The sequence below is a fragment of the Curcuma longa genome, unplaced genomic scaffold, assembly GCF_044706935.1.
Source record: "Curcuma longa cultivar G26 ecotype Majalengka, Jawa Barat unplaced genomic scaffold, ITB_CL_G26_1.1 contig_19252, whole genome shotgun sequence".
NCBI lineage: Eukaryota > Viridiplantae > Streptophyta > Magnoliopsida > Zingiberales > Zingiberaceae > Curcuma > Curcuma longa.
Genome location: NW_027431045.1, coordinates 1 through 13,350, shown reverse-complemented (window position 1 = coordinate 13,350; position 13,350 = coordinate 1).

Below are 13,350 nucleotides of genomic sequence, written 5' to 3'. Positions count from 1 at the left end.
ATTATTAAAATCTTATTAAACCTAAGTTAAAAAAAATAAAAATTGACCGCGTGATGCCTCCGGAGGCGTCTCTCGGCTGGAATTTAGCCTCGTGAAGAAATGATCCTAACCAACTTATTTTTCCAAGTTGACTTGAAAATTGCAATTTTCTTTTCATAGCAGACCATATGATGTTTTATATTGTTGGATATCTGCATATAAGACTACATATATGGCCGTATCTATACATATATGGTTGCCTAGGCCCGTTGGTCCCATATATTGAAGCTAAGTGTATATAGGCATTTGCATATGCTACAAGTGATGTGGTCCCCTACTGAAATGCCTAGGCAACATATTAAAACCATTTGTTTTTCAAGTTGGCTTGAAAATTTGCAATTTTCATTTTGGAGCAAACTACCTATTATTATTTCTGTCTACTTTGCATTTTTCTCATTCTCTGTCATTGCCAGCATGAATAGATTAACAATATTTACCAAAAAGGCAAGTGTGCTATTTGGTAAATAAGAAAGAAACAGACCTATGACTCAATTTTGCCTATCTTGAAGAAGTGCTCCCAACCAACTTGTTTGTTTTCCTTTTGTAGCAGACCATCCACAATTTCAGTTAGTTGGATATCCACATACACAACTACATATATGGCTACATAGAATATGTGGCTGCCTAAGTCCCTTGGTCACATGTATTGATGATAAATGCATATTAGGGTTCACATATGCTACAAGTGATGTGGTCCCTACTGCAAACGTCTAAGAAACACTTTTGAAACCATGTTCCTAGGTTTTGAATATCATAGACATCTTCTTTTTCTTTCCAAGTTGACTTGAAATTTATAACAGACCACCTATTGTTTCCATCTCCTTTGCATTTTCTCCTTCTCTATCATTGCCATCATGAATAACTTATCAATATTTCCCAATAACAGTGAGAGTACTTAATTTCCTAGTAGTATTTAGTAAATAAGAAAGAAACGGACATACAACCCAATTTGTCCTATTGTGAAGAAGTGCTTCCCTCATATATATGTTAAAAAAAAAATACTGAAATGAGAAGCCAAGGAATGGGTCAAAGATTTTATGAGTTTGTTTGTAGTAGTTAAAGATAAAATCTGCACAATCAGATTGTGAAGTGTTCGGGACATGTAGGGTGCTGGAAAGTTGGGAGAGGCATGCATCCAATTCAGGTAGTGTCATTCATTTCTTCACATATTTTTAATGAAAACAAAACACATCACATATTCTTTTGTTGATTCACCATTGATCATCTAACGCTGGAGGTGTTTTGTTGACATTGCTCGTTACTAGTCAGTATATGGGCATGTTTTCATACTTCGTGAATTACTAACCCATTAAGAATTCCGTTATGTTTCCCCACAGTGGCTGTCAATAGTCAGCATGGGGCACGTTTTCATGCTTCATTAGTTTCTATCAATATCCACAAAGAATGCAAGGAACGTTATTTGTTCTTATTTGAGCCCAGTCATGAGAACAATCACATAAACCTGCTTGTAAGTAGACTAAGTTTTGAGGTACAAATTGGGAATACATAAGATCAAAATTTATTTGGACATCCTCTAATTGTTTCATGAGGTCTTCGAATTCTTGTTGGAAAGGCAAACTTGTGAATCTATATTTCTACTTATGGGATAGCTGAGAAATGAGTTGATCGGTGCATAATTAGAGGAAGATGGAACTTCTTCCATGTCTTCTACTGATATAATAGAATAGATAGAGGAAGAGTTTGAGACATTAGATTGGACTTCTATAAGATCTAAGTTAATATAGGAAACTAATTTAGCTTCTTGAGTATATAAGTTTTTCCTGTTTGGACAAGCTGAAGATAAGTGTTCTGGTTTATTATAGGCAAAGCAAGTAATAGTATTCACATATGTTTTCTTTGGCTTAAATTTTCTGACATGTTTGTCTTTATTTAGATAAGGTTTTCTAGCCTTGCTCTTTCTTAAGTAATAAGTTCTTTTGAGTCTGAATTTTGGCTTTGCTTGTATAGTAGGCCTTTATCGTCTTCTTTGAGATTGATTTATTCCATATTGTTGGGGAGTGTAAATTTGACTACAAAACCTGTACTGCTGATTTTTAAGTTGTTTTTTGAATTTGAATATAAGTACATTTCTTTTTAAGTTTGACAATTATGTGAACTCATACTCCTATATTGTCATATTATGGTGGGACATTCATGTTTGTCCAAGATTTATGTATTTCTTTTCCTAAGTCTCCAATTAGTTTACGAAATAATCTTTCACCTAATTCAGGATTACAATAATTTCCCGAAACGACTGTAAGTGCTAGGAAATCTTTACAAAAGGATTTAATCCAATTCTAGTTAAATATTTAGAGTTGTTTTAAATCTTTTATAGCTTCTCTTTGTCTTATATCTAGTCTTGTATTGACATATCTAGTTGTGAGAAGTCTATGGGTTGTGTAACAGAAGTTAAGGATGTTATTTCTTTGCGATGCAATTCTAGTTATTTTGTTTGTGAATTTTTGTTTAAATACTTCCCAAGCAGCTCTTGCTACATCCCCTAAGTAATTTTCTCCCATTTGCATCATGGCTTCACCAGTTTCTATATAAGTTCATATTTCACTTGGTATTCTCTCTTAACCGAGACAATCCATTGTTCTAAGTAAGTGTCATATAACTGAGGATCACACTTAGTTATATTTAAGAGTACAAAATACTTTCCAAAGAAAGTGATTTCTGGTGGCCTCCTTTTACCTATGGTCTTGAGTAAGGGATTGTTCTAGGTGTAAGGTGCGATCCCAGTGCGGGGCGGATGGCCTTGGCCATAATCCATAGTTTTCATAGAACTTTCGGGATAGTGAATTTCGAAAGGTGGTCTTGTGGTAGCAATGGGTGGTCTTGAGGTAGCAGTCGATTCTACCAGATTCATTAGATTCACCCCTTTACTTTGTTTTTGAGCAATTATATTTTGTTCTTCATCAAAATATAATTTCCAATCTATTTCAAGCTTGTAATGTGTCTTTTCAAGCTGTTCTAACTCAAGTAATTCTTCTGCTGTAAAAGAAACAACGAGTTCTATTGGTAGGTAGACATATTCATCTAAGTCATTATAGAAAGACGTTTGGTCTTTTATGTTCAACATATTTTGTTCTTCTTTTTCTTCATTTGTTGGGAAGTAGAAGGGTTATTCCCACTGAACCTTAACTGTTAAGTTTCCATGTCTATCTTTGTACATAATAGACTTATTGGGTTTTAAGTTTGATTTTGAGGTTCTAGATTCACATTCCATTCTAACCCTGCTAATATTTCAGAATTAAATTCTGAGGTTTTAAGAAGTAAATACCTTTGGAAGTAATGTTTCAATATTGTCTTTGATATTAACTTTGAAATTGTTGTTTATATTATTCATTATTTTTCTCAAGAATATAATGTCTAATTGAATGTTATTTATTTGGAAATCTGCATAGCCTTTGACTTGTATCATAATTTTAATATGTTTTATAAAATTTGTAATTGTCATGTTAAAATTTGAGCAAATATAAGTTATCCCTAAGTTGTTCATGTCTACTTCGATAAGTCCAATGATAGCCTTTTCTCTATCAAAGAATCGGGAGTCATATAATACTATTAGTACCTTGTCACCTACTTTTTTCTAGTTAGTTCGCTTAATCTTAAGACAATTAAGCAAGATGGATCTAATTATGTCTTCTAGTTATAATGGTGCCTAGCTGATTTGTCTGTCATAAGATTAAGTCTTTCTTCTTCTCCATTAGGGAAGATGTAATGTTTCTGTTTGATGGTGTCTGAAAATAGTAGTGAAAGAAAGTGTCCCATGACTATATAGTCTTCTGGGATTAAGAGCATTCAATTGTACATTAGAGAATAATTCAAGATTTCTCTCTATGTATATGATTTCTTCTAATTGATGGCTGGAAGTACTGTTTTTTCTAGCTAGGATGGTATTTAGCTATGAAGTTGTATTATTCTGTTGTCCCCTTAAAGTTCTAGGGGCTCCTGTAAAACTTTTTGTTTCGGTGGTTTTTTAAGACTCATTTTAAAGGTGGGGTATAAATAAGAGAGGAATATGCTTTAGGATGTTTTTTAGGGTTACTTTGGTTTATTATAGACGTTAAAAAAGAATATGGAAAACTTATCTTATTACAAGGGATAACCCCCTTATTATTACATGAATATAACGACTTATTCTAGGAGAATTATTCTAAAAGAATAAACAGATTATTTATCCCTAAATATTCTAACACTCCCCCTCAAGCTGGAGAATATAAATCATATGTACCCATCTTGTTACATATATAGTCAATTCGAGGACCTCTCAGTGACTTGGTGAATATATCTGCTAGTTGATCCTGTGAGTTAACAAAACTAGTAGATATTTCACCAGATATGACTTTCTCTTTGACAAAGTGATAGTTGACTTCAATATGTTTTGTCCTCTTATGAAAAACTGGATTTGAAGCAATATACATGACGGCTTGGTTGTCACATATAAGTGACATTTGTGTAACCTCTCCAAATCTTAGCTCTTGAAGTAATTGTTTGAGCCATATAAGCTCTTAACTGGCTATGGTCATAGCTCGATATTTTGCCTCTGCACTGGATCTTGCCACAACATTCTGCTTTTTGCTTTTCCAAGAAATAAAGTTATCTCCGACAAATATACAATAACCAGAAGTAGATTTCCTATCAATGGGAGATCCTGCCCAATCTGCATCAGAATACCCTACGACTCGAGTATGTCCTTTGTCTTCGTACAGAAGACTCTTTCCTGGAGTGCTTTTGATATATCGAATAATGCGAGTCACAGCATCCCAATGTTCCTTGCATGGAGAGTTAAGAAACTGACTTACTACACTTACTGCAAATGAGATATCCGAACGAGTAACAGTAAGATAGCTTAGTCTCCCAACTAATCGCCTGTATCGTTCAGGATCTGGAAGAGGCTCCCCCTGATTTGGCATGAGCTTGATATTAGGATCCATTGGAGTGTCAACTGCCTTTGAGTTTAACATGCCTGTTTCTTCTAGAATATCCAATGCATACTTCCTTTGAGATATGATAATCCCATCTTTGGACTGTGTTACTTCTATCCCTAAAAAGTATTTGAGTTTGCCGAGATCTTTTGTCTGAAAATGTTTAAAAAGATGCTGCTTCACCTGTGAAATCCCGAGATGATCACTACCTGTGATAACAATATCAACATAAACTACCAAGTAGATGCAACCAACCTTCACCGTATATACCCATTGACAACCGACAATTGACTTCCCAGATGGTAGAGGAACGAGGTCCCAAGTCCCACTGCTTTGTAAGGCACATATTTCATCGAGCATAGCCTGTTTCCATCCTGGATGGGCAAAGGCATCATCTGCAGTCTTCGGAAGAGAAACAGACGACAAGGAGGAAAGACAAGAAAAATAGGAAGGAGAAATACGATGATAACTCAAAGAAATATAATGAGGAGAAGGATTACGAGTGGAACACATACCTTTTCGAAGTGCAATGGGAACATCAGACTCAGGAGATGGGACCGGAGGACAAGGCGAAAGACTCGGCTCCAAAGATGAGTTCATGGCAGCGTCAGTGGTGGGCGGCGGCAAGGCAGGACGAGGACGACGCTGATAAATTTGCAATGGAGGAGATGTCTCTGGAGGTGACAAAGACTCCTCCGGAGGATAAAAGATAGCCAATGGTGTAGGCATAGAAGGAGAAACCTCAGATGGAGATCCATTGGGCCCAAAAAATGGGACCGAATCAAAGAACGTGACATCAGCAAAGATGAAGTACCGATAGAGATTAGGGGAATAACACTTGTACCCTTTTTTAGATTGTGGATACCCAAGGAAGACACATTTATGAGACCGGCGAGAGAGTTTATCCATGCCAGGATCGAGAGCATGAGTAAAACATATAGAACCAAAGACCTTAGGTGGTAAAGGATGAAGAGACTGATGAGGATAAAGAACATGATGAGGTATTTGACCTTGTAAAGTGGTGGAAGGCATGCGATTGATGAGATAGCATGCGGTAAGGACAGCATCACCCCAAAATTGAAGAGGAACATGAGAATGGAGAAGAGTTCGGGTGGTTTCAAGAAGATGGCGATTCTTGCGTTCGGCAACTCCATTCTGTTGAGGGGTATGAGGACAGGACGTCTGATGCAACACACCATGAGACGCCATGAAGGTCTGAAACGGAGTAGATAGATACTCACGTGCATTATCACTCTGCAAGGTTCGAAGAGAAATACCAAATTGATTTTTAATTTCATAGAAAAAATATTGAAAAAGAGAAAACAACTCCGAACGATCTTTCATCAGATATAACCAGGTGCAACGGAAAAAATCGTCTATAAAGGTAACAAAATATCGTGACCCCAATGTAGAAGAGACACGACTCGGACCCCAAACATCGGAATGAACCAAAGCAAAAGGTGACGAAGCCCGACTCACAGTGCGAGGAGAAAAAGAACTACGGACATGCTTTCCTAATTGACATGACTCACAGGATAGAGATTTTAAGTGGGAAAGACCAAGATGTAATAGTTTCAACTTATCAAGACCAGGATGTCCCAACTGAGCATGAATTAGAAGGGGAGATGTCGCCGCCGAACCAACAAGAGAGGACTGTTGAAGACGATAGAGGCCATGAGACTCATATCCGAAGCCAATTATCCTCCCCGTACTCCGGTCCTGTAAGGAAACAGAAGATTTAGTAAACGAGATGACACAATCAAGAGACCGAGCAAGCTGACTGATTGATAATAAATTAAATGGAGCATCGGGAACATAAAGAACATTATGGATAGAAAAAGACGGAGAAGGATGAACAATACCAATACCCTGAGACTGAGTTTGAGAACCATTTGCCATAGTGACATAGGGTAAATAACCAGAAGTTGAGAGAGAAGAAAAAAGAGATTTATTACCAGTGATATGATCAGTAGCCCCGGAATCAAGAACCCAAGGACTTGAAGAGTGAGTTATGCTAGCAAAGGAATTACCAGTGAGTGCAACTGCAGCAGGGGAATCAGAAGTCTTTCGATCCTCATAATTTTTTTTTATGAGATATAAAGCTGTTTGCTGTTTGCTATTTGCTATTTTGCCTTCACGCTTCTGTCCGGTGCAAGGTGCAGCGCTTGTATTGCTGAAAGAGGACAGCAAGTAATTGTTGTTGTTGTTGTTGTTGATGTGTTGCTAGAAACGGGCAGGTTGCTGGTCTGGTGGCTTGAAGAAGAAGGGAATTTGGGTTGCTGCAGGATCCTGTGCAGGAAATGAGAAAAGGAGGGAGAAGCGGCTGCTAGAAATCCAGAGATGGTGTTGTTGGGGCGCGTTGAAGAGGGCAGCGCTGAAGGAGCTAGAGAGCGAAACCTTCGTGATTCGGAAGGGTTCCGATTCGAGAGGCGAAGTCTTCGCGATGAATCAACGCGCCGGAGAAGAAGATTTGGGCCTTAATTATCTTGTCGTCAACAGAGGAGACGACAGCGATCACAAGCGAAGGAGAAGGCAGCGAAGAGGAGAAGGCAGCGAAGAATCCTAGCCACTGGATCTTCTTCTTCTTTCCTCTGGCGGCCTTCGATCAGAACTGGGAGGCGCACGTGATTGGAGCGGCGAACAGAGATTCGCGAGCGCAAGGCGCGTGGCGGCGGCGAAAGAGAGAAGGAAGGGAATTGTGGCTTGGTTCGGCGGATAAACCTAAACCTAAGCCAACCTTCGCTCTGATACCATGTTAAAAAAGAATATGGAAAACTTGTCTTATTACAAGGGATAACCCCCTTATTTATACATGAATATAACGACTTATTCTAGGAGAATTATTCTAAAAGAATAAACAGATTATTTATCCCTAAATATTCTAACAGTAGATAATTTGCTTAAGTTCTTGGTCAAATTAGATACCGTCTCTCCACTTAGTTGTTTGGTTTGTCTTTTGAATTTGTATCTCAAGGCATAGCAAATTATTTTCTAATAGAGTTATTCTCTTTTCCGATTAAGTCTACCGTGTAATATCCGTCTTCTTTTGTCTTTGAGTATTGTTATATATAATTCAAGACTTACTCATAATGTGTATTTTCAAATTAGATTTTGTTTATTTATATTTGATTTCTTCTAGTATTGTATGCAAGATTTTTAAGTCATTTTTCAATTGAGTTTTATTTTCGTTTAGTAGTTCTTTGACTTGAATTAGTAAGTCTGTGGTTTGAAGTTCAAAATTTCTTGATTTATTTTCTTCAATAAGTTTGGCTAGTGTTAGAATGTCCTTTTTCTTAGGAATATGAATTAGATTAAGTTGACTAAATCTTCCATATAAAGAGTCTTGAAAATCTTTGAGAAAATCAATATTTGTACTAAGATCCTTTAATTCTTGATTTTGTTGGAATACAGTTTGTGTAAGTTGTTTTAAAGTAAGATTGACTTGGTTTTGATAAATCTTTAAGCTTGTTCCTAGGCCTATTAGTAAGTCTGTAATTGTATTTAAATGTGAAGAGTCAGAATGCAGGGAGTAAGTGTTTTTATTCTGATATAACAATGATATTTATAAAAGTCTGTTGTGATGATGTTAGTTGGAAAAAGGGCTAAGTCTAAATTAGGAGTTGGGGTTGAAGTCGTCTATTTTCATGGTCTTAGGTCTTAGGGCTCTGATATCAATTTAGTGCTACACTTTTGTAAGAAGGTCTGAAATGTTTTGGAATTTATAACTAGGCTCTTTTGAATTTTTCCAATAATATAACGCGAAAATACTCAAATTAAGGTTCAAATAGCTCTAATTAAAGACAATTTGAGCAATTTTAAGCTATAGTTTGATTCTACTTGAATTAAGGTTGAATAACTCGAACCAAACTCAAGCTCAAATTTAATTTCGAATCAAGCTTAAGCCAAAATTGTTTATATTTTTAAACTTTGAATCGAATTCGAATATCTTGCATATTTTTTGAACTTGAAATTGAATGACTCTATTTGGTTAGTTTTCACCCTTAGTTTAGTGTGCACCTAAAGGCATTTGAGGATTAAGTACACCAAATGATTTTAAAGTTTCCAATCTAGATCAAGGTTTAAAATTTTGAGTTGGGTCGAAGTTTGGATTTTTAATTGGAACGATATTACTTTGATATCGTGTCAATGTTTTGATCCATGGTGCTGGTAATAAATTGGAGTTGAAGAAGGAAGGAGATAAAACATAGGAAGGAGACATTGTCTGTGAGGAGCATGATTTTAAATTTTGTACCATTAGGGAGAAACAGTGAAAACATATCATTCCGATAAATTACCGGAACGCGATACAAGTTAGTATAGACAATATCTCTTTTCTTTGCGTTATCTCCTTCCTCTTTCCTTCTTTATCCTCCAATCTATCACCGACGTCTTGCATTGGAGCATCCTCCAATCTGTCAAAGATCGAAACTATACCACAACTTGAGATTTTGAATCTTGGTGCCGAGTGGTATCGAGTTTCGGTTATTTACCAGAACGATATGTTTCGACCGTTTTGCCCGACATGGTATAAAATTTCAAATCATGGTCTAGATTAAAATCAAATCTACTCCATCTTGTTATGACCTGCAAACAGTTTTCCACAGGAGTAAACCATCAATCACCTTTAGAATTGGAATTACTGTCATGCTTATGCTTAAACTAACATGAATGTGGTTTTTGGCTTTTGACATTGTCAAGTCTAGGGAGAAATGAAATCCTCTACATGCAGTTTGCATGTTAAACACCAAATGAGCTTCTCTTTTTATGGTCTATCTAGTAACACTTCAGAACTTAGTGTATCCTCTTTTTTCTTTTTTCATCGCCCCACTAGTGTCCAGCTTGAGCATGCTTCCATCATCATTATTCAAACATGTCCTGCTCATGCGGACTTTCCCATCTTTCATTCCCAATGTGCCAAATGAAGACAAGTATCTGTCATTGCTTGACTGTGCCAGATCAAGGCATTCCAAATTAACTCAAGTTGTTCATTATTTGTTCAGCCACATGGGACTCGAGTGATCAACCTAGGCATAGTCCATTGCCTTGATTGTGATTTGATGCATCCCAGTAAAGCATGCTCGTATTGTTTGTCATCTTTTTGTGAGGAAGAACAAAGCATTATCAACTAACTGGTCTGTGTTGATGTGTTTCTTTAGTATACCTTCAGTCCTGGTGTTAATTCAATGAGCATTCTTGCCTTTATTTCTAACGGATTGACAGGGAAAGAATCTCTCTTCGGATCTGAAGAAATAATCTTGGGCATGGTATTGGTCTCATGATTTTAAATTATGGCTCATCCCTCTATTGTTATTCTTTTGTTGTGTCCTCAGTTACCTATCATGGGCTCAGTGATGTGAAGCTTAATTTTCATTTCATTTGTACTTCTTGTGATTTAGTTAGTCTTTTTTGTTATGGAATGTCAAATCATTTTTTTTTTATTTTCCTTTTAGTTTATGCTTTTATAATAAAGTCATTATCCAATCGAATCTGTAAAAATACATATGCTAGTTAGTAATCATTAGATTTATTTCATAAGTTTTAGCCTTTGCATTTTGATCCTTCAAAAAAGATGCACACAACCAGGAATTATTTTGTAGAGGTTAGGAACTAAGTAATGCTTTACTAAACATAAAAAAGAAATATCTGCTCATACTTAGCACGTATATTAATGTGGCATATACAAGGTTTTAAATGTTAGGCCTTGTAATATGAATATTTTCTATGAATTTCTGTGATGATGCTTCACCCTCTTCTTGCATGATGATGTCAATGGTGCATGAATTATATATTTTAGTGGACAAAAATGAAGACCAAATTATTGTCCTCTATAAGTAGGTCTCAACAGTAGAGCTCTTGGATGAAGTTCAAGTGAAGGCAATTAACTTCGCAAATGAGAAAAATTTACCTGAACTTCCCACCTTGATGTTTGAATTTATAGGCACAGGTGAGGACAGTGTTTGTTGTTTTCTTTTATGTAGATCATCAATTTATTATGTTGACTATATATTTGTTTATATTGTCAGTACAGAAGTATGAACTATGTCAGTGTTCATCTAATTTTTGTACATCTGTTGTCTTGTACTGTTTTTTCTAACTTTTTCATTCACTAGAATCAGGTTCAACCTGAAAGGCTCTCTGTCAAATGTTCAAAATTTTCATCTCTATCGGTTTTGCAAGATTGTAGGTTCCTTCCTTGCTGATACATAATTTTTCACAATTTGCATATATCAGAGGCATATGCACGGGAGCAGACACTGAAAGTTCAGAAGATTGTCTCAGACCATAATGGCTCTGATTTTGTTTATGTTGAAGATGCCAATGCTAAAATAGAATTCTGGAGGGTTAGTTTCCAAGAAGTGTTGTTTTCTACTAAGTACTTCATATATTGCTTGCATTAAAAATTTTAGCTTTCCTATGCATCAATACAAAATGATGATTTACCTAGAAAAGAGGGATGCATGTTTTGTTTTTGTCCAACTTGGAGGAACTTGCACAATCTCAAATTGTTTGACAAACCACTACATATTAGAATAAAGCAAACTCTGCTAGAGAGCATGGTTTAAAATGTCATACCGTACCGAGCTCAATAGATGAAATTTACCGTTTCGCCCGACGCCGGCATTGCCGGCTTCGTGGACCACCACGGCCTCCCCGACCCTACGGGAGGCCGTCGGAGCCTCCCATAAGGTCGCTAATGTGAGTTTAAACTTAAACTTAAGGTTTAATAATTAAATTTATATTAATAATTTCAATCACTTCTAGGTATAATATGTTGGTGCAAGGAGCACCAGTCTATTTCCAAGGTTTTGATATTTAACAATATACCTAGGTCTGGTTAGTTTGATCAAAGGTTGATCCAAACATGACCTAATGTTTAGATGTGAGTGAAGTCTAGTCCGGTCAAAGTTGACCAGAAGACTAGCAAGAAGCCCTAGTCAGTTGAACCGAGCAAGAAGAAATCTTAGTTGGAGGCTAGGCAAGAAAAAAATCCTAGTTGGAGGTTAGGCAAGGGAAAGTCTAAGCAGGTCAAGGATGATCGGATGTTTGGCAGGTGGGAAGTCTACAAAGTGATTAGTTTTAACTGAAAGTTAGGTAAGGGAAAATCCAAGCAGGTCATGGATGACAGGATGTTTGGCAGGTAGAAAGTCTACCGAAGGACTAGTTCTAACTGTAAGTTAAGCACAGGTATGCCTAGTTGGTTAGATCTACAATGTAAGACTTAGGTAAGCCTAGTAGGTTAGACAGATTACAGTTAGGCACAGGTTGCTTGTTTATGTGTATGTCAATCTTATAGGAACCAGAAGTTGGAAGCAAGACTAACGAAGTATAAGTGAAGCAAACAGAAATAGCTGAACCAAGTCTGGAATCAACCCAAGTCAAACCTGGTTAAACTCACTTCGAGCGTCCGGATGTTACTCTAAGCGTCCGGATGGTCTTGGCGCTCGGATCAAGATGACTTGGCCTTGATAAAAATCGATGGAACCGAATCGGATCCGTCTGGGGCGCCCGGGAAGGGATTCGGGCGCCTAAAACCGTCTTTATATGGCCCTCAACGTGCAACATAAAGAACCCTAATTTTTCATAACTCAATCATCCTGTGGTGCTATTGAACACGAACAACATTCTACTCGTGTGACCGGGGAAGTTCTAGAAAGGATGTGTTGCGCTCAGGACTTCCAAAATGGCATACACGAGAGTATTTGTTTTATTTTAAGTATTATTAATTGTACTTTCATTGCTATTATTATTTGACTGTAAGATGGATTTCTCCTCTTTCAAAAAACTTCCGGAAAGGATGACTAGTGGACGGGCGCCTCCCGTACATAGGCTTTGGACGTACTAATCCTGGGGGGTTAGGAACCAAGTAAAATCTATGAGTCATTTAATATCCGCTGCTAGTCTTTATGATAGAACGAATGAACAAACGATGAGCGTTATTCACCCCCTCTAATGTGCACCAGTCCTACAGGATATACAGATAATGATTGGGCCAGAGATATTGAGACTAGAATGAATACATCAGGATATACTTTCCATCTATGATCAACTATATTTTCTTAGTCTTCTAAAAAAAACAAGTGGTAGCACTTTCAACAACAGGAGTAGAATATATTGCGACAACAAATTATGATATGCAAGCAATTTAGTTAAGAAAAATTTAGAGTTTCAATAACACAAACAAGGTGACCCTACAATAATTTTTTATGATAACAAATCAACAATTGCATTATTTAAGAATTCAGTACTTCATGGTCGCAACAACCAAGTATATAGATATCAAGTATCACAAAATCAGAGAATGTGTTGTAGAAAAATAAATCAATATCATGTATTGTCCCAGTGAATATCAAGTTACAGGTATCTTTACAAAATCAATAAA